The following is a 23,494-nucleotide window of genomic DNA, read 5'->3' as shown; positions in this document are numbered from 1 at the left end:
ACTCAACTACCTATGAGAGGTACATGAGGTACTTTATACTCTACTACCTATGAGAGGTACATGAGGTACTTTATACTCTACTACCTATGAGAGGTACATGCGGTACTTTATACTCAACTACCTATGAGAGGTACATAGGTACTTTATACTCTACTACCTATGAGAGGTACATGAGGTACTTTATACTCTACTACCTATGAGAGGTACATGCGGCACTTTATACTCAACTACCTATGAGAGGTACATGAGGTACTTTATACTCTACTACCTATGAGAGGTACATGAGGTACTTTATACTCTACTACCTATGAGAGGTACATGAGGTACTTTATACTCTACTACCTATGAGAGGTACATGAGGTACTTTATACTCTACTACCTATGAGAGGTACATGAGGTACTTTATACTCTACTACCTATGAGAGGTACATGAGGTACTTTATACTCAACTACCTATGAGAGGTACATGAGGTACTTTATACTCTACTACCTATGAGAGGTACATGAGGTACTTTATACTCTACTACCTATGAGAGGTACATGAGGTACTTTATACTCTACTACCTATGAGAGGTACATGAGGTACTTTATACTCTACTACCTATGAGAGGTACATGAGGTACTTTATACTCAACTACCTATGAGAGGTACATGAGGTACTTTATACTCTACTACCTATGAGAGGTACATGAGGTACTTTATACTCTACTACCTATGAGAGGTACATGAGGTACTTCATACTCTACTACCTATGAGAGGTACATGAGGTACTTATACTCTACTACTATGAGAGGTACATGAGGTACTTATACTCTACTACCTATGAGAGGTACATGAGGTACTTATACTGTACCTCTCAGTTATAAAATGCATCGTCACAATGCTAAAACACTAATATACTAGTAGTACTAATAGTTGTATATACTTTGCTCTGACAGAATGTACATTGTACATTGTAAAATACACGTTAATGCAGCAGAGAATCCTTTCACTGACAGTACACACTTTTACTTGAGGTGTTGGTGTGGTACTCGGTGGGTACGAGTAGACGTGAGCAGAACTCACCGGCGAACAGTCCCACGTTGGACTGCCCCGACTCGAAGGGACAGCGAGCCTGACCACCACGTCCTCCCCCGACCCCTCCAGAGACCTCATCTGGGGGGGCAGAGTACACGGCACGCAGTACCGGCACGGATACAAATACACACTTCTAGTTCAGAGCTTCTGCATGTTCCCCCTGCTGATAACAATAATAACAATAATACACTGACACAATGATGATGTCATCAGAACACAGCCGAACACCAACTAACTGCAGCACTGACATTGGACTTATAATGGTTCTTATCTACAGCAAGTTGTATCGGCTTATTTGATGAAATCACACTTTCTTGTTTCTTGTTCTTCTGAGTTTGTGTCCTTATGGTGGAAATGTTCTTATTGGAAGTCGCTTTGGATAAAAGCGTCAGATAAATGACATGTGGTGTATTTGTTGCATGTAATCAGCACATAGAAGTGAAATCTTTCCTTCAGGAAACCTCAGTCGCAGCACTTCTACACTTGTTCCAACAGGAAGGAAAATCCAACAAGAAGATGTGCCGATTGGTTTCTTGTGAAAGTTTATATTGAAAAGTTTCTGCTAGATGAGAAACCTTTGAGTCTGAGGAGACCCCGTTGTTAGCATGGCTAGCTGCTAGCCGCCGAGAACCTCCCACAGTACAAGTACAAGACAATAAAATAAGTTCTGAAACATCTGCATTTATTTTGAAAGGACAATGGTCCCACATTGAAACATCTTCACTGCTGAGGAGCTCACCTTGTAGTTGCGGCAGGTGGGGTTGAAGGCGTTGGTCCCGCAGGCGAACAGCGTCTCGTCGTTACGTGGAACCAGAACTTTGACATAGTTGTAGCACTCGTCCTAACGAATGGGACGGGGACATGAGGACACTCACCATGAGACCAGTGACACAACAGAGGCTTTCTCACTTTGTCTTTAGTGGGAATGAACTGATTGGTTATTGATCAAAATAAATCACAATATAATGATGTCAAAATGAACTCGGGGCAGGAAGAGGAAACTCACGCTGTTCTTCCCTCTGACTGTGCACTTGCTGACGTCCGTGGATCTCCACGTCAGCTTCTGGAAGACAAGAGGACGCGCCTCAGGGTCTCGCTCTATGGGGGCTCAATGTGACAGTCACAGCAGTAAATCATGAGACAAAGGAAGTCTTTTATGGACTCCATGATTCATCAAGCTCCTTGGAATGATAACCCAGCTACGATAACTGTCAACCTTTGACCCTCTGGAGGAGCGTTAGCCTGCCTGGCTAACCAGGTAACGCCAGTAACATCTGGACACGCCAGCAGAGCATTAAGGCCTTCAAACACTGTCCCCGTCTCGCTGGTGGACAAGATCTCCACCTGCAGTCACTTGGACTGACTCGTCGGCGTGAACAAAGAGCCGTGGATCCAAACATCACGTCACGGTTCATCTGTGCTCCAGAGGTCCAGCGGGTTCTTCAGTCTGCTCAAACCCTTTACTCACCAGCTGAGGGACGAAGTCCTCCGAAGCCGTGGTGAGGTTCACTGCAAACACGTGGTCCCTGAGTCCAGAGCAGCACGTCGAACACACGAGAAGAAAAGTCATTTAGTTTCCACTAATGCTCATATTCAGGTTATATTTAAACATTAACTTATATATATATTTTAGTGTCTATGATTAATAGAAGATAAAATAACGTCCTGCTCTCAAAGGATGAGAAATGTCAAGAAAATCACACAAGAACCATTCTGTTATATTAAAACATCTAAATGGAGTTTTAATTCAGGAGAGCTAACCCTGTGTGTGTGTGTGTGTGTGTGTGTGTGTGTGTGTGTGTGCGTGTGTGTGTGTGGACCGACCTGGCAGCGATGTACAACATGTGGTTGACGCGTAACAGTCTCTGGAAGTCCAGACCAAGACGCAGAGTGTCGTTGTCCTGAAGCAGACTCTGAAAGCCTGGAAACAGGTGGGACTCTGCAGAGAAGGACACTCAGTCATAGAGGGAAATGACTCTTCTTCTCCCTCGTGACCACCAGTGGTTGACTCCTCTGGTCCTATAGAAGAGGAGAACGCCGTCCGTTCTCCTCTTTTTAAAAAAGCGGGACGTCTATGAAAACAATCCGTTGCCACGGCGACAGAGGGCGTACTCACGCTCCGATGTGACCTCGCCGATGGGCTCCAGGTCCTTGGGGAAGTCTGTGGTGGAGGCCGACTCGGACAGGAGACAGGAAGTCAGGACCAGCAGCAGCGGCCGCCAGGGCGAAAGCCAGTTGGTCGGCCCCATTTTTGGCTGAGAGGGTGCGGGGGGGGCGTGGCTTGATGATGTCAGCAGGTCATGATGGGGTGTTGGCTACGAGGAGAGACAGAGAGGTCAAAGACATTAAGGAGGAAATATCGCAATGCATGTCTGTTGTGTTCGTGTCTGTCTGTTGTGTTCTTGTGTGTCTGTTGTGTTTGTGTGTGTCTGTTGTGTTTGTGTGTGTCTGTCTGTTGTGTTTGTGTGTCTCTGTCTGTTGTGTTTGTGTGTCTCTGTCTGTTGTGTTTGTGTGTCTCTGTCTGTTGTGTTTGTGTGTGTCTGTCTGTTGTGTTTGTGTGTGTCTGTTGTGTTTGTGTGTCTCTGTCTGTTGTGTTCGTGTGTGTCTGTTGTGTTTGTGTGTGTCTGTCTGTTTGTGTGTGTGTGTGTCTCTTATTGTACGTCGCTTTGGATAAAAGCGTCCGCTAAATGACATGACATGTAATGTAATGTCTCCAGCTATATCTTGTGAGGGATTAGCATTTAGCCCGGCAGTTAGCTCCGTGTTAACCTGCCGGATCACAGAGCAAAGCCTGTAATCAATTATGTGGATTAGCATTAGCATTAGCCATGGCATGTCAGTATTGATGCTGGTTTGGTTTGGTGCAGTTTCTTTCTTTCTTCTTCACATTAATTGATAAATCAGTCAGATGTCCGTGATGACATCAGAGAGGAGAGTTCCCGCCTTTTTGTTCACGTCAACAGATCAGCATCGGCGCCATTTACAAACTTCTCTTTCTAATGATCAATAGTTGGACATAAAATAAAAGTAAACTAGAATGGTGAATGTGTGCGCGTGTGTGTGTGTGTGTGTGTGTATCTGTGTGTGTGTGTGTGTGTGTGTGTGTGTGTGTGTGTGTTGCAGAGAATGAGAGTAAACAACATGAATGAGAATCAATGGGAGGCTGGAGGAGACTGAATGGAGGTCAATTACAGACATGAGAGAAGAAGAACAGATGAACTTCTGCATCACGCCATTTGTCGCCTCCTCTCCTTTCCTTCACCCTTCCCTCCTTGTCACCACGGCAACGGCTCAGAGCGACGCTCACAGCGTGTGAACAGACGGAAGGTAGACAGGAAGTAAACAGAGATGTGACCGTCAGAGAACAAAGGAAACACTCAACTACGTAATTGGTGCGTTCCCCGCGAGGTTAAAGGTCAGCACAGACCTAGTGTGAACTCTGAACCTGTCTGGGGGACTGACAGGTGGTCGGGGAGGGGGGACGCGGTGCAGGTATGTTGACCACATTACCTATTACCAATATCTATGGATGACTGCAATAACCGACTCGTCTACGTCGGCTACAGTCGCCGTGGTGACAGTGACGGGGAGGACAGCTCGCCGTTAGTCCTGGTAAACCCGGCGGTCTGATCCCTCAGGGGGACTGAGCGCCTCCTCCATCTGTCGCTCCTCCGTCTCCCTCCACGGCCATTAAACGGTGTTTTGTCTAAAGTTCTGTAGTTAACTACACTTTTTAGTAAACGGCGTGGACGTGTACTCGACCATCCCCAAGTCACACGGTTGCCATGGAGATCAATGTGCTCACGTTAAATCAGGACTGATTGACAGCAGAAGAATAAAGCACAGACCCCCTGATGGCATCACAGATGGGAGGAGCCAAGGTGCTACGGTGAGGTGGACCTCTGATTTTGTCTCAGACACCACAGAAGAAGAGAGGTCCACCCATGAGACAGGAAGTCATGCTGTGGCTCACTAGACCTCAGACGGTTAAAGGATTACGCAGGATTATCTGCTCCGTGTGTGTGTGTGTGTGTGTGTGTGCCTGTGTGTGTGTGTGTGTGTGTGTGTGTCTGTGTGTGTGTGTACATCATTTCCTTAGAATATTCAAAATTGAAGAAAGTCCGGTTTATTAATTCAATTCTTATAAAAACATTAATCTTGCAGCTGTTCCCGTTCAATGAACAGCTACATTCTTACTTTATTCAAAAATATGGAATTTCCTCATGAACCTTCTCGTTGTATTTAAACAACTTCTGCATTCATTTATTGATTATAAGTCTTCATCATTAAAGGGGAACAAAGTGACGAAGCTTCAGGGACAACTGAAGACGTTTGTGACCCTTTCACACTAACGAGACGTCTCGTCTCCTCTCCGTGGATACTGGTTGCCATGGAGACCCCCCTCATCCACCCGAGCCAATTACATCTCTAAGAGCTCAAAGAGCCAGGAGCTATTTTCAGAGGGACGGGGGGACAAACAAGAGACGAGAGACAGACGGAAAGACGGACCAGGGGGAAGACGTCTCTGTCACACAGAGGACAAAGTTGAGCAGCTGTTTCATTTATACTTTAGATACAAAATAATAACAAAATACTCAGATATTCATACAAACGCTCACACACACACACACGCACACACACACACACACACAGATACACACACACACACACACACAGACACACACACACACACACACACGCACACACGCACACGCACACACACACACTCACACACACACTCTGGTTAAATTGACTGCAGTCCAGAGCAGCCGAGCGAAGAGCTGAGAACACATCGGATCTGAGCTCCATTTGTCCCTCTGATATCACACACACTCTGTTACTGACTGTGTGTGTGTGTGTGTGTGTGTGTCTGTGTGTGTGGGAGAGACTTTATACAGATTACATCTGCTTTTTGTCGACCTGCCTGCCCATGTGCGCCCTTTATTATGGATTTTCACACACACACACACACACACACACACACACACACACACACAGTGTACTTTGTGGCAGTGTGTTAACGGTTCTCTTGCAGCTAATAAAGCAGAAGAGAGAGAAGATGAGGAAGAGGAAGAACAGGAGGAAGATGAAGAGGAGGAGGAGGGAGGAGAGGAGCAGGAGGAGGAGGGAGAGGAGGAGGAGGAGGGAGAGGAGGAGGAGGAGGAGGGAGAGGAGGAGGAGGAGAGGGGAGAGGAGGAGGAGGGAGAGGAGGAGGAGGGAGGAGAGGAGCAGGAGGAGGAGGGAGAGGAGGAGGAGGAGGAGGAGGGAGAGGGAGAGGAGGAGGGAGAGGAGGAGGAGGGAGAGGAGGAGGAGGAGGAGGGAGAGGAGGAGGAGGAGAGGGGAGAGGAGGAGGAGGGAGAGGAGGAGGAGGAGGGGGGAGAGGAGGAGGAGGGGGGGGAGAGGAGGAGGAGGGAGAGGAGGATGAGGAGGAGGGAGAGGAGGGGGGAGAGGAGGAGGAGGAGGAGGGAGAGGAGGAGGAGGAGGGGGGAGAGGAGGAGGAGGGGGGGGGAGAGGAGGAGGAGGAGGGGGGAGAGGAGGAGGAGGGGGGGGGGAGAGGAGGAGGAGGAGGGGGGAGAGGAGGGGGGAGAGGAGGAGGAGGAGGAGGGAGAGGAGGAGGAGGAGGGGGGAGAGGAGGAGGAGGAGGGGGGAGAGGTGGAGGAGGAGGGGGGGGGGAGAGGAGGAGGAGGGAGAGGAGGAGGAGGAGGGGGGAGAAAGGGATAACCCAGAGAAGACGGCGGCCGTCAGGCTAAAGCTGCAGGTAATCAGATTACCTGAGATGTGAGGACTCAGCAGGTCTCATGTGTGTGTGTGTGTGTGTGTGTGTGTGTGTGTGTGTGTGTGTGTGTGTGTGTGTGAATACCCTCTCCAGCCTTTGAATTAGATAAGCACCGATCACATCTACCCACAATCCCCCATGGCTGCTCCAAATGAATGCTGGGTAAATGAAGGACACTCACACACACTTTATCAGAGCGTGTGTGTGTGTGTGTGTGTGTGTGTGTGTGTGTGTGTGTGTGTGATGTGTTAATATAATCAATCAAGTCTTTAATCTTTACTTTACATTCATTATAATAACAGGAATAAAATAATCAATACAATATTATGTTAATATTTTGTTTCATTTAATGTTTTAGTTTATGACTAAATCTCCTTTATGAGCTGATGTGTGTGTGTGTTTGTGTGTGAGTGAGATTTTGTGTGTTTGTTTGAATCACTATGGAGACAAATTCATTCAGATTAGAGACAATGTCACACTGTCTGCTGTCACACACCAACCGCCGAGACAAATTCCTTGTATGTTTGACATATTATGGTGATAAATGTTTCCTGATGAGTCAACAAACAAAGTCACATGACCCAGAGCACCTAGCAACCACCTGGTAACTCCATAGCAACCGCTGCTATCACCTGGGACCAAGAAAGAGGAGGAAGAGGAGGAGGAAGGGAATGACGAAGAAGAGGAGGAGGAAAAATAAAAGGAGACAAAGATGTACAAAAAGGGAGAAGGAAGGAGGAGAGCAAGAAAGGAAACCTGGAGGAAATGAGGAGAAAGAGAAAGATGAAATGGGAAGGAGAGCGAGTAAAGATTGTGTGCACGTGTGTGCAGGAAGAACGGAGGAGGAGAAACGCAGCGACGGGAAGGCAGACCGACAGTCTGAGGCCGCCGCGTGTTTCTGCGTCTTCACGCGTCGACGCACTGGTTTCACTTCCTGGTTGTAAAGTCCTGCGTGTGTTGCAGAGCGATTCACCTCCAGAACAACAGGTGGAGTCACGTGTTTTGTTGAAGACGACCTGGAGAGTCACGTCTTTGTGTGTGGAAGTCGCTGGTTGCTTTATTTATTGATCATAGACTTTATTGCCCCATGCGTCCACACTGCTGCTTTTCATCAAGGACTCATTTGTCCCGTATTTTCCTCCACGACTTTGTTCCCCTCGTTTGTGGAGATCTCCCTCCATGAATCAGAGGCCATCCGGCGTCCTCATAGTCCGCCAATGACGGCTTGTACAAGCGCTCATATTTAAAAGCTCTTCAATCTGATCCGTTCTCTCGTAAACATTCTTAAGCTAATTAATGGATGCACGTGCACGAGTGTGGAGCGTGCACGCGGTGTTTTCAGGAGGCTTAAGTGTTCATCCATCAGGCAGCGACGAAGCTGATCCCTTCAGAGAGATTTAGATTAGATCCCACGTTGCTGTCATTGCACAGATTAAAGGCACGGAGACGCCGAGCACGTCATTTTTGTTTACAAGTTGTTGTTTCTATGATGTTTTTGAAATGTTATCCCCTAATTGTTAATTGCATGTTGCTGACAACGAGCAGGGGATAAAAAGGGGATCTCGCTTGTTTCTTTAGAGCCGATCCTAAAAAACACGGTTCTGCCAACTCGTGGTTGTAATGAGAGCTCTGAGTCTCACTTCCTTTTCTGACACATTTAAAAAACACCAAATGCTGCTTTCTGCTCCTGAAGCTCCCTGATCCCAGACCAGATTCAAAGCCGGTTACATTCTATCACTACATACAAATACAATGAGCAGAAGAAGAGATCTGATTACCCAGAAGCCCCTTGTGGTGATGACACAGCGACTGGAGCAAAGCTGACTTTGTATTTTGTCTAAATGATTTTACATGTACTTTACTTGTTGTTAGTGTGCAGAGTGTTTTATTAAGAACGAGGGCTGCTGTGTAACCCTAACCCACAAAAACAATAGTTTCATAAGCAAAACTAACAAATCATTTATTCTCAGTTTACATATTTTTATTTAACTTAACTTTATTTTTGTTTGCAATGCAAGAATTGTTTTTTCTCCTTCAAATCTACCTCCATAAACGGACCAATGAAACGTCCCTATTTAAATATTGCTGCTGCAAAGAACTGTGTGACGGAATGATCTCCTGTCTCTAACAGCGGTGCAGTGTTTCCTATGCTGAGGGAGCATTGGAGCTCCTTCCCTCAGCATCGGAGGATAGAAGAGGTCGTACCATGGCGCCACTTCCCTCAGTGAGGAGACACACACACACACACACACACACACACACACACACACACACACACACACACACAGGAAACAGCCTTAAGAACCTAGTGTGGATGACATCATTTTGTTGTGGAGAAGATTGTTTCTCCAGCGAGAAAAAGAGCTAAAGTGCAACTTCAAACATCTTGAGCAATTTAATCCGTCTAAGAATAAAAAGAGATCACGAGACTCTTACCTTGAATCCGGGTCTGACCAATCAGCAGCAGCTTCACCGGACAGCCAATCAGAACGGAGAACAATCCAAATCAAGAGAAGAAGAGTTATTCTAAAAGGTAAAAAATAAACAAACAGAGAAGCAGAGACGTCAGGTGATATAATAATATATACACACATATAGATGATATATATATATATATATATATATATACATACACACATATAGATGATATATATATATATATATATATATATATATATATATACATACACACATATAGATGGTATGTGTGTGTATGTATATATATATATATATATCATCTATATAGATATACATACACACATATAGATGATATATATATATACATATACATATATATATATATATATATATATAGATATACATACACACATATAGATGGTATGTGTGTGTATGTATATATATATATATATATATATATATAGATATATCATCTATATAGATATACATACACACATATAGATGATATATATATATATACATATACATATAGATAGATATACATATACATATAGATAGATATATATATATATATAGATATACATACACACATATAGATGGTATGTGTGTGTATGTATATATATATATATATATATATAGATATATCATCTATATAGATATACATACACACATACATGTATATATTATATTATAAACACCCAACCATGCATACCATACATTAACTCACATTAACCACAGACTCGTTAACCACAGACTTGGTAACCACAGACTTGTTAGCCATAGACTTGTTAACCACAGACTTGTTAACCACAGACTTGTTAACCACAGACTTGTTAGCCACAGACTCGTTAGCCATAGACTTGTTAACCACAGACGTGTTAGCCATAGACTTGTTAACCACAGACTTGTTAACCACAGACTCGTTAGCCATAGACTTGTTAACCACAGACTTGTTAACCACAGACTTGTTAGCCACAGACTCGTTAGCCATAGACTTGTTAACCACAGACGTGTTAGCCATAGACTTGTTAACCACAGACTTGTTAACCACAGACTTGTTAACCATAGACTCGTTAACCACAGACTTGTTAGCCATAGACTTGTTAGCCACAGACTTGTTAACCACAGACTTGTTAACCATAGACTCGTTAACCACAGACTTGTTAACCACAGACTTGTTAGCCACAGACTCGTTAGCCATAGACTTGTTAACCACAGACTTGTTAGCCACAGACTTGTTAGCCACAGACTTGTTAGCCATAGACTTGTTAGCCACAGACTTGTTAGCCACAGACTTGTTAACCATAGACTCGTTAACCACAGACTTGTTAGCCACAGACGTGTTAGCCATAGACTTGTTAGCCACAGACTTGTTAACCACAGACTTGTTAACCATAGACTCGTTAACCACAGACTTGTTAGCCACAGACTTGTTAGCCATAGACTTGTTAGCCACAGACTTGTTAACCACAGACTTGTTAACCATAGACTCGTTAACCACAGACTTGTTAGCCACAGACTTGTTAGCCATAGACTTGTTAGCCACAGACTTGTTAGCCACAGACTTGTTAACCATAGACTCGTTAACCACAGACTTGTTAGCCATAGACTCGTTAACCACAGACTCGAGAACTAACTGACTAACTAGGTATCAGATGACCATGAGTAGATTTCCTGCATGACAAAGGAGGTTCTGCAGACGCTTCGTTACTCTCTGATCTGAATGTGCAACAAAAAGATTTATTCAAGATCACAGCTGACACGCCTCTCCACGCCGTTACCCAGCAGCCCCTGCAGCGCTGCAGACGAGAACGCACTGAAGGTCGGATGGGGGCGTCATGTTCTCATGCTGAAACTCAACTCTATCTGTTTCCATTAGCATCGTTAGCACACACACAGACAGAATCTCACTTCTTCTATTTACTTCTTCTTCTTTAGCTTTTTAGGTGGTTCTGTCTGACGGTGGTTTTATGTGATGGTGGTTCTATCTGATGGTGGTTCTATGTGATGGTGGTTCTATCTGACGGTGGTTCTATGTGATGGTGGTTCTATGTGACGGTGGTTCTATCTGACGGTGGTTCTATGTGATGGTGGTTCTATCTGACGGTGGTTCTATGTGATGGTGGTTCTATGTGACGGTGGTTCTATGTGATGGTGGTTCTATGTGACGGTGGTTCTATCTGACGGTGGTTCTATGTGATGGTGGTTCTATGTGACGGTGGTTCTATCTGACGGTGGTTCTATGTGATGGTGGTTCTGTCTGACGGTGGTTCTATCTGACGGTGGTTCTATGTGATGGTGGTTCTGTCTGATGGTGGTTCTATGTGATGGTGGTTTTGTCTGATGGTGGTTCTATGTGATGGTGGTTCTATCTGACGGTGGTTCTATGTGATGGTGGTTCTGTCTGACGGTGGTTCTATGTGATGGTGGTTCTATGTGATGGTGGTTCTATGTGATGGTGGTGGTCCCTGCAGTGGTCCTGCGGTACACGTGGTCACTACTCGCTGTTATTTGAATCATTCCTGTCGTATGAATTGAATGTGTTGTATTTATAAACCTCCGGACGAGAAGACTCACAGTTGAATAATGTCCAAATACCACTGTGGTAAATCCCCTGAATGGAATCCGCCCTCATCCGTCATGGGGGGCCAGCAGACTGAAGCTAATCCGGAGCCTGAGAGTTCTCCTCTGCAGCCTCCTCAGGGTAATGAGAGGAGGTCTGCAGGGGGGCTGTCAGATCCACCGCAGTACTGTTACCCCCTGGGGGGGGCATCTGTTTGACCCGCTGGGTGGAACTACACAGTCTGCACTACGTCTCACAAGGTGACTGACTAGTTACCCGGAAATGCATCCATTAAACGGCCCTTTCTAAATAAAAGTCCCTTCCTCCAGCATTGGAGAGGCTCCTCCAGTAGAACATCTTCTCCTCTCTGGAGACCCACAATGCAGTGCAGGACCCGCCGGAGGGAGGGGAATCCTGGGGGAACCAGAACCAGGACTGTAAGAGGAGAGGTTTCTCGATCAAGTAGAAACAAGTAAACTTGGACTTCTGGTTCACACATTCTAGTTTTACTGTCTGACTTAAAACAACTTTAAAAACACAACTTCAAAATAAAAGGGACCTTCTAGCTGACGTCTCCGCTAAGAACTCACACACCAGACCAGAGAAGACCAGGACTAAAGTCAACTAAAGTCTGCTGCTGGTTAACACAGAGGACAGACACACACACACACACACACACACACAGACAGACACACACACACACACACACACACAGACACACGCACACACACACACACACACACACACACACAGACACACAGACACACACACAGACACACACACAGACACACACGCACACACACACAGACAGACACGCACACACACACAGACACACAGACACACACACAGACACACACACAGACACACACACACACACAGACAGACACACACAGACACACACACACACACAGACAGACACAGACACACACACACACACACACACACACAGACAGACACACACAGACACACACACACACACAGACAGACACACACACACAGACACACACACACACACACACACAGACACACACACACAGACACAGACACACACACACACACACACACAGACACACACGCACACAGACAGACACACACACACACACACGCACACAGACAGACACACACAGACACACACACACACAGACACACACACACACACACAGACACACACACACACACACACACAGACACACACGCACACAGACAGACACACACACACACACACGCACACAGACAGACACACACAGACACACAGACACAGACACACACACACACAGACACACAGACACAGACACACAGACACAGACACACAGACACACAGACACACACAAACACACACAGACACACACGCACACACATACGCACACACGCACACGCACACACACAGACACAGACACACACACACACACACACACACACACAGATGAGGACAAAGGGTCTCTCAGCTCTCCAGAGGAACACGATGGATCTGCTGCTCTGGAATAACGTTTTTCTTTCTGCTCTCTCCTCAGCACCCACCCACCAGGGACACGCGGGTCAACATCGCCAAGCGCACCCCAAAGACGACACACACACGCAGTCAGGTTGCACAAAGCACACAGCAACCAACTCACCACAGTGAACAATAGAGGAGGCTGTCTAGACGGGGGGGGGGGGGTAATCCTGGTTTATATTCTCACACAAAGAGACGTGTGACCTTTGACCTCCACACGGGAGAAACTAGATCACAATGTTTACAAGCAAACACTCATTAAAGATGATTCATTTTACATTACATCACATTATGGCCACTTACCAACCACAAGGACACAAACCTAGAAAGTGCAATTTCATCAAATAAGCAGATCTACAACTTGCTATAGATTATTCATTTATAAACTTTATTAACGTATATTCTTTAGTAACAAAAAGGACAGCTCACTAAATTGTCCCAGAATGCAATCTGTTGGGTTCCTAAACTGAGAAATGGAAAAAAGAAAAGAAAATTTTAACCCAAAAAACACAGCGTGACCTCCAGGACCCAAATAGTCACGATGCAGCGCTCCCCTCTGAACCCGGAGCCCAAACTCCCCCCTGTTCACTGTCTACTTGGTTTGTCCCGCTTTGTGTCCATCCACTCATCCCTACACACCCCATCAGGCTGGTCCGTGTATTTACCCGTGACTCCTGAAGTGTAGTTAACATCACATGTTTGAGTCCTGTTGGAGACGCGGACCCGTCGGAACCTTCGCCTGTCGACCTGCTCCTGCCGGTTTACTGGGTCCCACTGAGCCCCTCCCTGCGTACCCGATGTTCATTACACAAAATAATTGAATCTGGTTCCTCCTCGTCGGACCTGACCCAGAATCTGACCCAGAATCTGACCCAGAACCTGCAGCAGAACCTTAAGGTTCAGAACCGATTGGATTGGCTTATTGCTTTAAAATGAATATTTATGAAACCAAAGGTTGTTATGATAAAAGGGAACACGTGCAAGTGAGCTTGGATGTAAAAATATGAGTATATATATATATGTGTGTGTGTGTACATACATATGTACACACACATATACATATATATGTATATCTATATATATATATATATATATATATATGTATGTGTGTATTTGTATGGCACACAGAACAAAAAAGAAAAGTAAGTATATACAGGGACTTTACCCCCAAAAGATTCAATTCAATGCATTTTATTTTGTACAGCCCAAAATCTCCCAGGTGCCGTTTACCGCCGATTTCTAAGTCCCGCCTCTCCGTGGAACCGTCAGAGCCAATGGGATCGAGCGCCGGCTAAAAGGAGGAAACGTGCGGAGCGAAAATGGCCTCCCATGAAATCACATCCTGAAGCTTTTGTTTCATAATAATAATAATTTATTCTCAGTTTTTTCAGAGTTGTTCAGTTTGGGGTGAAATTTGCATTTGATATTTTGTGTGTAATTGTTGGAGTTGTGTTTGGCTTTGTGAGCTTTCCATCGGAGTGCGTGTTGGGATCCGGGTTCATGATGTTAGCGTCTCGGATTCCTGTCGCCGACTAGAGTTAGAGTTTGATTCTATTCTTGAGTTCTTTAATATGTAAAACGATTTGTTCTTCTTAAATAAACATCTTTCCTGCTCTTTTTGAATAAAAGATCGATGTCCTCTGAATTTGCGTTCAGGGGCGTTTTTACGCTTTTCACCCGTTTATGTTTAAACGCTGAACTCATCGGCTCGTTTATCGGTTCTGAACACGCTGGAGGAAATCGACGTCCTCACGCGCTCGATGGATTCACGACGAGACGCATCGATTCGACGCCGACGTCAATAATTCATTGATTTAGACCAACCGAGATGTTTACTCTTTAATCCTTATTGCATCTAATCAATAAAGATCTGATCAAGCTTTGATCGACGTCTGTTCGTAGTCTGATTAGTCTCATCAGGGTCTGATCAGGGTCTACTTCCGGTCCAATCGTGGTCTAATGGAGGTCTTATCAAGGTCTAATTGGGGTTGACGGTGTTCTTATTGGTCTCATCAGACCTCGACAGCGGTCCGATCAGGGTCTTGATTAGGGACCAATCGAGGTCCGATCGGGGCCAGGGTCTGATTAGAGTCTCATCAGGGTCTTCCTCGGTGCGATGGGACCTCCAGGTTGTAGAAGTGCGAATGGAGCGTTTCCAGGATCAATACTTTATGATGTAATTAGATTGATCGTGATCTAAGATAAAAGTAACGTCCATTTCATTAAACAGATCAATAGTAATATAGACCGTCTTTTTCTTCAAAAGAGCCCCAAAACAACCGAGATGGAAACGGAAGAAAGACCGAAAATCAGAACCCCCAAGTGGCCTCGACGTGGAGACTAAAGATCTGAGTCGGTCCAAAGAACCGGGTCAGAACCGGATCGAGGATCCACGTGTTTTGTCATGTCTATTAGTTTATAGTTATGTTTATTCTTGGACCTTGTACCTGATCTAATCACATGACCGTCAACTTGAACACAAAGCAGATCAGGATCAGAACCTGGAGCCTCATAAACATCCTTCTTCTCTCAGAACAAAAGAATCACCAGAATTTAAATCCACGAGAAATGTGAAGAAAAGGAGGTGCAGACCAAGTCCTGCAGACCACAAGGAATTCTTCAGATCTCTATTGGTCCTCCAGACTTCCATCAGTCCTCGCTCAGAAATCCAGATCAGCAGCATCCTCTAGACCAGAGGTCTTAACTAAAAAGAGGTCCAGTTAGAGAAGCAAAGGTCCAGAAGATCATAATGTGACTACTTAGTGTGATTAAGCAGAGGAAGAGTTCTATCAACATTTGCATTTAATCAATACACGACTAACAGATCAAATTAATTCAGTATGATTCTAAAACTGAACATATATATGGGCTCAATTTGCTCAAAAATATGAATATTTGCTTTAAAAAACACATATTTGAATATATATTCGCAAAGCGACAACAATAAACGAGTGCTGATCAAGAGTTTCGTGCAATTTAAGGTGGTGATTCTTGTCCCACATGTCAGGCTTCATTCAGAGATTGAAACTGAAGGTTTTACAGAAGCGACGTTGAAGCGAGCGATCTGAGCTGTAAACAATGAAACGAAACGACATAATAATCAAGTTCTGAAGCTGTTGTAGTCTATTTTATTCATGCTATATATAGTCAGTACAGGCAGGCGCACTAAGCAGACACATTTCACATGGAATAGTTGTTTGAATATATATTCAAATATAGACCATTCGTTGACAGTCCTAATATATGTGCGTGACTGCAGATATAAATAATGTCCAATTAACTAAATAAAAGTAGGGTAAAGCTCACAACAAGAAGTAACTGCTGCTACATGGAAACAGGGAAAAGAGCGACAAGGAGGAACAAGGAGACCAGAGATGCTCCAACACAACTTGGGCCCAACAGAAGAGTCCAGTCTGTTTGGAGGCTTTTTGGTTGTAAGTTAAATCAGAAAACGATTTATTGCAAAGTCTGTGGAGCCTCTGGTGGCACTGCTAGCAGCCACAACGAGCTAACACGCTAGCACGCTAACCCGCCGGCCAGTTGGCCAATGACGAACAGCTGTTCGGGTGGCCGCGGCCCGTTTCAGGGTCAATGAATCCGTTTCTTTACTTGGAAAGCGATGGCGTCACATGCCGTCAGAATCCTTCTAAATACCCTGATAGGGATTTGTGGCCACGCCGTGCAGCTCTAGTTCATACGGATTTTGGATTTTTGCTCGTCTGGGTCCTGCCCTTCCCCCTTCCAGACATTTTAACTCAATATAATAAATGTTATTAATATTAGTGTAAATATTAGCACATTATTCGAACTTAAACTTGTCTTGAAATATCAAAATGTCTATATGACGTCATCGGTCAACGTTCATGATAAAGTGCTTCAATTCAGAAAAAATAAAATTTCTCACCCGTCTCTTTCTCTCACTTTCTCCGTTTCATTCGTCTTTTTCTCAAATCTCACCATCTTTCTTTCTACCGTCTTTTTATTTGAAATTTGCCGCGGTCCGCGGTCCGGTCTTGACGGTGTGGTGGATCAGACCTCCATTCGTCCTAAGACCATAATCAGACCCCCATCCGTCCTCAGACCTCGATCAGACCCCCATCAGTACCTATACCTTAATCAGACCCTGTTCTAAGACCTCGATCAGACCCCCGTAAGTCCTCAGATCTTGATCGAACCTCCATTGGTTGGGGGTGATGGACTGATGGGGGTCTAATCGAGGTCTTAGGACTCTAAGACCTCGATTAGACCCCCATCAGTCCTCAGACCATGATTAGACCCCCATCAGTCCTCAGACCTCGATCAGACCCCCATCAGTCCTCAGACCTTGATCGAACCTCCATTAGTCCTAAGACCTCGATCAGACCCCCATCAGTCTTCAGACCTCGATCAGACCCCCATCCGTCCTCAGACCTCGATCAGACCCCCATCAGTCTTCAGACCTCGATCAGACCCCCATCAGTCCTCAGACCTCGATTAGACCCCCATCAGTCCTCAGACCTCGATTAGACCCCCATCAGTCCTCAGACCTCGATCAGACCCCCATCAGTCCTCAGACCTCGATCAGACCCCCATCAGTCCTCAGACCTTGATCGAACCTCCATCAGTCCTCAGACCTCGATCAGACCCCCATCAGTCTTCAGACCTCGATCAGACCCCCATCCGTCCTCAGACCTCGATCAGACCCCCATCAGTCTTCAGACCTCGATCAGACCCCCATCAGTGCTCAGACCTCGATTAGACCCCCATCAGTCCTCAGACCTCGATTAGACCCCCATCAGTCCTCAGACCTCGATCAGACCCCCATCAGTGCTCAGACCTCGATTAGACCCCCATCAGTCCTCAGACCTCGATAAGACCCCCATCAGTCTTCAGACCTCGATCAGACCCCCATCAGTCTTCAGACCTCGATCAGACCCCCATCAGTCTTCAGACCTCGATCAGACCCCCATCAGTCCTCAGACCTCGATCAGACCCCCTTGTTAATGATGCGGTTGATGAGGATGAGGATTAGATGATGATGAGGATATGCTGATGGGGATCAGGGTGATGAGGATTACGGGATGAGGATGATGAGGATGTTGAGGGTGAGGATGAGGAGGAGGATACACACACACACACACACACACACACACACACACACACACATCTCTGGCGGCTTGTTGACAGCCATCCATCTGAACTAAGAGCAGAAGATAAACACAGACCTCCTGCCCCGCGTCCCGCTGCTTTACCATTAAGCGCCACGCACGCGCGCGCACGCACGCACGCGCGCAGCGGGCGGCGCGGAGCCGCGAGGCTTCCTGCGGGCAGAAGAAGAAGAAACTCACCTCGCCGAGCGGAGCGCGCGCTCCCGGTAACCCGCTCCGGGAATCTCCTCAAGGAAACGGGACCCAACCGGAGAGAAAATCCTCCTGGCGCCGCTTCCGGTATTAATCCAGCGCGGTGGGTCCGGTTCGGGTCGAGGCGGCACAATGAGGCAGATCTCAGCAGCGCAGCATCCCCGGCTGCAGGCCACGCCCTCCACATTAACACAGTGGACCCTGTGGCCAATCAGAGGGCGGAACCGCCACCACCCGACTCCGCCCCTCTCCGGTTTAATGCAACGTATTAAATGAAAACGATAATAAATACCTAATTAATAAAACATAATTAAAGATGAGAGAACAAGATCAACTTACGTTTAGCTGATCTTTGTTTTTCTTTTGATATGTAGCATTTTAAATCAACGTCCTCTGAGTGTAATAAGATTTTTTGTCACGGTTTGGCTTCACGTCCAGTTTTATTTTGTAGTTTCTGGTAACTTCACTTCCTGTCTTGTCCTGTCATCCCCTGTGTGTGTGTGATTGTCTGATTGTTTCCACCTGTGTCCAATCACCTGCACCTCCCTGTATTTAAGCCACGTGTGTCTGTGCCTCATTGTTGATTGTTGAATGTTGAACCCTGTGAGTTCCTGGTCCCCGTCTGTGTTTTTGACTATTAAAGTCTTTTGCTTTCCTGCCCTTCCCACCTTCCTGGCATTTTTATTAAATATAATAAATGTTATTAATATTAGTGTAAATATTACCACATTATTCTGTCCTTCTCTAACTTTTCTTGAAATATCAAAATGTCTATATGACATCATCAGTCAACGCTTAATGTTTATGATCCGAAAAACTTTTATTATGGTATCAAACAAAAGTTCCACCAATAGAGAAACTTCATTATTTCTTTATAAATCCCTTAAATAATTAGATGTTTAACCAAAATAGATATGAAGTCATTATTTAATGGGTTTGATGTAATAAACCTATTATGTCGACGTGAAGTCAAATAAAGCTCCTCCTCCCTCGAGAGGAAAAGGATTTAAAACAGGCTTTGTTACTTCGAAAGATGATTAGAGGAGAAGGAAGAGAAATCTGTCCGCTCAGGAATCAGGAACATTTATTACCAAAATATGTCAGACATACAAGGAATTTGCCTTGGTGGTTGGTGCACAACATGACATTACATCACATTACAGGTCATTTAGCAGACGCTTTTATCCAAAGCGACTTACATTACACTTTAAACCCATGTCTTGCTCAGGGACACTTCGACATGGAACATGGGGCAGCCTGGAATCAAACCACCAACCTTGTGCTTCCCAGCACACCTTCTCTAACCCCTGCGCCACGACGAACATGAGACAGTTAGACAACGGACAACAAGACAGATAAGACAACATGGTGCAAGAACAACATTTTAGGAATTTAAATTAAAAATAAAAGTAAAAAATAAAGTGCACCAGCGAGCAGAAATTGAAAGCGTATGTGTGGTGTGAACGGAGAGCCCGACTGCCGACGGGAAGAAACTGTTGGTGTGGCGGGAGGTCTTAGTCCTGATGGACCTCAGCCTCCTGCCAGATGGAAGGGGCACAAACAGGTTCTGTCGGGGTGAGAGGGGTCGGCTACCATCTTTGTAGCTGCTTCAGAGACCTGGAAGCGAACAAGTCCTGCAGGGACGGCAGATTGCAGCCGATCAGCCTCTCTGCAGAGCGGAGGACACGCTGCAGCCTGCCCTCGTCCTTGGCTGTGGCTGCAGCGTACCAGACGCTGATGGAGGAGCAGAGGATGGACTCCATGATGGCCGTGTAGAAGTGGACCATCATCGTCTTTGGCAGGTTGAGTTTCTTCAGCTGCCTCAGGAAGAACAACCTCTGCTGAGCCTTCTTGGTGATGGAGCTGATGTTCAGCTCCCACTTGAGGTCCTGGGTGATGATGGAGCCCAGGAAACGGAAGGAGTCCACAATAGTGACGGAGGAGTCACACAGGATGATGGGGGAGGGTCGGGCTCTGTTCCTCCTGAAGTCCACAACCATCTCCACTGTCTTTAGAGCGTTGAGCTCCAGGTTGTTGTGGCTGCACCAGGACACCAGATGGTCAGACTCCACCTGTAGGCGGACTCGTCCCCACCAGAGATCAGTCCAATGAGGGTGGTGTCATCCGCAAACTTCAGGAGCTTGACGGACTGGTGGCTGGAGGTGCAGCTGTTGGTGTACAGGGAGAAGAGCAGAGGGGAAAGAACGCAGCCTTGGGGGGAACCGGTGCTGATGGTCCGAGAGGCTGAGACATGTTTCCCAGCTTCACGTGCTGCTTCCTGTCAGACAGGAAGTCAGTGATCCACTTGCAGGTGGAGTCGGGCGGTGCAGCTGGGAGAGTTTGTCCTGCAGCAGAGACGGGATGATGGTGTTGAAGGCAGAGCTGAAGTCCACAAACAGGATCCTGGCGTAGGTTCCTGGGGAGTCCAGATGCTGGAGGATGTAGTGGAGGACCATGTTGACGTCTACAGACCTATTGCCTCTACCCCTGAAGATGAGGATGAAGAGGAAGATAATGATGAAGATCCGGATGAGGATGAAGTCTACACACCTCAGGAACAGGAAGTGACGCACGATAAATTAAAAAAATACACGGAAGATGAGAAGTGACGTACAGTCACAGCAACATCACCCATTGGTGTTTGTTACCATGGTGGGGAACCTGTTTTTATGTCACCGCCATCTTGTTTTCATGCCGACATGAGAGGAAGTCATTTCCTTTTCTTCTCTTCAAGCAGACGTCTTCCTTCAGGTCTCTGGAAGATATTTCGTTATTTCACGTTGATTATGAAGTGGATAAAACAACTTGAGTACCTTTATAACAGTGTGACACATTGTGACGGTGGATCATGAAGGAGGGAGAAACCAGCTGTGTGTGTGTGTGTGTGTGTGTGTGTGTGTGTGTGTGTGTGTGTGTAACACTTAATATGAACTAACAGCTGCAGGATGTTGAACATGTTCATTAGCGTGACAGCTAACTCTGCTACATCATGCGTGTGTAGATATGCTGTCAACCTGCACCACGGTCTCCACGGTAATGACTTCACATTAAGCTATAAAGGAATAATATATACACACACACACACACACACACACACACACATTAATAACAACAATTAATATCAGTGGAAATCTGTCAGCTGGCAGCGCAGCTTTAATCTCACGCATCCTTAAGTATTCAGAAGACAATACAATCTTCACCCCCTTAATCCCTCTCTTTGTCGCCTTGCTTCCTCCTCCCTCACCCCCCTGCTCATGCTATCGCTCCTTCCCTTATCTCCCTCCTCTCCTTTCCTCCCATCAATCCTCCCCCTCCTCCCCCTCCTCTCCTTCTTTCCCTTCACTCCCTCCGGATTCGCTGTGTGTGAGCGAGCTGAACAAAGACGTTTTAATCACAAATCCAGATATGATCTAATCTTGTGTCTGAATAATTGTATTTATCTTGAGTCATCTCTCCTGTGTGTGTAGCTGTGTGTGTAGCAGTGTGTGTAGCAGTGTGTGTGTGTGCGTCTCTTGTGAGAGCAGCATTATCTGCTCATGCTAATCAATCTAAAACCTTTGTGTTCAAATCATATTTCACATTCAAATCAATTTTTCTGCAGCAGGTTGTGTGTTTGTAGCTGTGTGTGTGTGTGTGTGTGTGTGTGTGTGAGAGAGTCACCTTGAGCTGATTTGGAGGACGGAGAACATCAGTCTGCTGAAAAATAAGATGTCAGAATTATGACATTCATGTTAATAAAAACCCTTAATTCAATTTAAAAAAATCTCAATGTATGAAAATTGAATAAAATGACATAACATTAGTAAAGAGCGCCGATGGGGGGGCGCTCTACTTCCAAGGCTCCATATCTTCAGCGTGTTTGTGTTACAGGTGTTAGAACCCAAAAGCACAACTCAGAAACAGAAATCCAATCAAAGTTCTTTACTAGTTCAGTCAGAGTCAAAACCGGGATATCAGTCCAACAGGCAAACAAACCCAGAGGGGCAGGCAGGGAATCCGTAAACGAGAGTAGGCGAGGTTCAGAACCATGATGGCGACCAGACAGGTGAACAAATCCAAAGAGGGCGGGCAGGGAGTCCGTGGTCCAAAAGGCAGACCAGGATATCCGGTTAATCGAGGACCGCTGGACAACTTGGCCCACAAGACAATCTGATGGCAAATGCAAGTGTGGGGACCTAAATCGTGAGGGACTGATGAGGGAGTGGGCTGCAGGTGGGGAGGACATGAGGCCCAGGTGAAGACAACGAGATGATTTCTTGTTGGTGACAGGATCTGGAGTGACAGTAGAGTTAATTGAGGCAGGAGGAAAACTAATAAGACACAGCGTTTACGTCACAGAGACTCGATACCAAAGACATCCAAATGGTCCAAACAGTGAAGCTCTACCAGCAACATGAATCATATATAAAGAAATAATAACTCCTAACTTATATACAGACATTTCATCTTAATGACTCTTTAAGTCTGTTCACAGACATCACAGATGCAAGCTCCACTCTAACAGCTGATGAGAAAGATTTAAGACTTTGAGCAGCACTTAAGGGAAGGAAGAAGGGAAGGAAGAAAGGAAGGAAGAAAGGAAGGAGGGAGGGAAGGAAGAAAGGAAGGAAGAAAGGAAGGAGGGAGGGAAGGAAGGAAGAAAGAAAGGAAGAAAGGAAGGAGGGAGGGAAGGAAGGAAGAAAGGAAGGAGGGAGGGAAGGAAGGAAGAAAGAAAGGAAGAAAGGAAGGAGGGAGGGAAGGAAGGAAGAAAGAAAGGAAGAAAGGAAGGAGGGAGGGAAGGAAGGAAGAAAGAAAGGAAGAAAGGAAGGAGGGAGGGAAGGAAGGAAGAA

General features: G+C 45.8%; 1 pseudogene across 1 annotated transcript in view; it reads right to left on the bottom strand.

Moving 5' to 3' along the window:
* LOC120826646 (semaphorin-6C-like) overlaps positions 1–18,836 on the bottom strand; it is a 30,693-nt pseudogene extending 11,857 nt beyond the window's left edge. Inside the window, exons 1-8 of the transcript XR_013451038.1 lie at positions 18,654–18,836; positions 9,290–9,379; positions 3,194–3,392; positions 2,902–3,016; positions 2,546–2,603; positions 2,084–2,140; positions 1,817–1,918; positions 1,012–1,155 (exon numbers count right to left, since the gene is read on the bottom strand). The product of XR_013451038.1 is annotated as a semaphorin-6C-like (transcript). The remainder of the gene's footprint in view (positions 1–1,011; positions 1,156–1,816; positions 1,919–2,083; positions 2,141–2,545; positions 2,604–2,901; positions 3,017–3,193; positions 3,393–9,289; positions 9,380–18,653) is intronic.
* Between the last annotated feature and the right edge of the window lie 4,658 nt (positions 18,837–23,494).

Source organism: Gasterosteus aculeatus, chromosome 10 (assembly GCF_964276395.1).
Source record: "Gasterosteus aculeatus chromosome 10, fGasAcu3.hap1.1, whole genome shotgun sequence".
Classification (NCBI taxonomy): Eukaryota; Metazoa; Chordata; class Actinopteri; order Perciformes; family Gasterosteidae; genus Gasterosteus; species Gasterosteus aculeatus.
Note: the sequence above shows the minus strand (reverse complement) of the source record. Positions and strands in the feature narration are given on the sequence as shown.